This window comes from Quercus robur, chromosome 5 (genome assembly GCF_932294415.1).
Source record: "Quercus robur chromosome 5, dhQueRobu3.1, whole genome shotgun sequence".
NCBI classification, from domain to species: domain Eukaryota; kingdom Viridiplantae; phylum Streptophyta; class Magnoliopsida; order Fagales; family Fagaceae; genus Quercus; species Quercus robur.
In genome coordinates, this window is record NC_065538.1 from 84,135,623 (window position 1) to 84,137,885 (window position 2,263).

General features: G+C 39.4%; 1 non-coding gene across 1 annotated transcript; it reads right to left on the reverse strand.

Moving 5' to 3' along the window:
- Nucleotides 1-2,123: 2,123 nt before the first annotated feature.
- LOC126732023 (small nucleolar RNA Z247) lies at nucleotides 2,124-2,263 on the reverse strand. The gene has a single exon (XR_007659214.1). It is a non-coding gene; the product is annotated as a small nucleolar RNA Z247 (small nucleolar RNA).

The following is a 2,263-nucleotide window of genomic DNA, read 5'->3' on the forward strand; positions in this document are numbered from 1 at the left end:
CATAGAAAAATTCACATTTATATCTGACTAAGAACAGACAATCAAAGTTATAAGGATTTTATGGGAATAGCTCTGAAGGGCACTGCCCTTTGTAAGGAAATCCCAAACGTCTCACTAATGTCCATGTCTTCTAGCCTCATCTCATCTAGGAGCTTCCAAGCAAAGTAGTGAAGAAGAGAAGCTAACATCAAGTGCACCATTTTGTTAGCTAATGGCAATCTAGGGCATATCCTTCTTCCAGCTCCGAATGGAATGAGCTCAAAATTTTGGCCTTTAAAGTCAATGTCTTGCGCTAAAAACCTCTCAGGCATAAATACATTTGGATTTTGCCATACGCTTGAGTCTTGTCCCATTGCCCACACATTTATTAGTGTGAAAGCTAACAACAAATTGATATTGTGCTGCCTTACCAAATACGGTGAAGGCTCTTTGCATTTATACACTGATCAATTACATAGTTTCAGATGTACATGAAGAGTTTGAATTTAAATATACAACAGCTACATGTTATCTGTGAGCTGGATTGTTGTAATCTTGGCTGTTATCCTCCAGTTGTGTGATCTTGATATTTGAATTTTGAATGGCAGAGGTAATCTTATCCTTATCACGCCCCCTCAAGCTCAAGGATAGAGGAACAACCTTGACCTTGGTCCGAAGAGAGACAAATTTAGAGGAGGACAGTGGCTTTGTAAAGATATCAGCAATCTGATCACGACTAGAGAGAAAACGAATATTAATTGACTTGCGCGCCACCATATCACGTACAAAGTGAAAATCAATTTCAACATGTTTTGTACGGGCATGGAACACAAGATTGGAGGATAAATATGTAGCACCAATGTTGTCACACCATAAAAGAGGTGATGGTGAAACAGGAAAGCCGAGTTCAAAAAGCAGAGAAGTCAGCCAAGATATTTCTGCTACAGTGTTAGCCAAAGCTTTATATTCAGCTTCAGTGCTTGAACGAGCTACAGTAGCTTGTTTCTTGCAACTCCAAGAGATGAGATTAGTGCCAAGATAAATGCAATAGCCACCAATTGATCTTCTGTCATCGCGAGAACCTGCCTAGTCAGCATCGTAGTATGCTTGAAGGAAAGAAACATTGGAACGTTGGAAGTGAAGACCAAAATTGAGTGTATGTTTGAGGTATCAGAGAAGGCGTTTAGTAGCTTGCCAATGAGTAACAATTGGGCGGTGCATGAATAGAGAGAGTTTATTAACAACAAAGGCAATGTCAGGCTATGTAATAGCCAAGTATTGCAGCCCTCCAACTGTGCTACGAAAAAGTGTGGGGTCTTCATAAGAAGTTCCATCAAAGACAGATAAACTAGTTGAAGCAGCCATAGGTGTATTGACTGGTTTAGCTTCAAGCATGTTAGTTTTCTTCAATAAATCTAGAATATATCGCCTTTCAGAAAGAAGAACTCCATTTTCATGAGGAAGAACTTCAATGCCGAGAAAGAAATTCAAAGACCCCAAATCTTTAATGCTAAAATCCACACCAAGCAGTGAAATCAACTCAGTAATGGTAGATGAGTTAGAGCATGTAATTAAGATGTCATCTACATATATAAAAATATACATAGTAAAAAGATGATTTTTGTAGATGAAAAGTGAAGTATCTGAACAACAACCCTTGAAACCAAGTGAGATAAGCTTGGAAGTAAGTCTAGAAAACCATGCTCTAGGTGCCTGCTTTAAGCCATAGAGAGCCTTTTGAAGTTTACATATATGATTAGGATAGTCTGGATGGACATATCCCAGTGGCTGGTGCATAAAAACATCCTTGGAGAGAAAACCATGTAGAAAGGCATTATGGACATCAATTTGTCGAATTTGCCAGCCCAAAGAAATAGCAATGGAGAGCACAATACGTACCGTTGTAGGTTTCACAATTGGACTGAAAGTTTCACTAAAAGTTTCACAAAAAGTGGTCGAACCACGACCATGCCCCCTGCCATGGAAGTTTATATTGCTATTGTTGTTGGAGTTATGGCCTCTACCAGATGAGAAAAATTGTTGAGACCGACCACCACGACCCCCTCGTGATGATCCTTTCTTTGCTGCAATGTTAGCACTTGCAAGAGCTAAGTCAACAGCAGGTTGGTTTTGCTCAAGCCTAAGTTCATGAGCAAGAAGATGACCATAAAGATCATCAAGAGTCATTGGATCCACTCGTGTTGTAATTGATGTTACAAAGGAATCATACTCCGAGCCAAGATCGGACAGAAAATATGAGACCAACTCATAATCATTTAAAGGA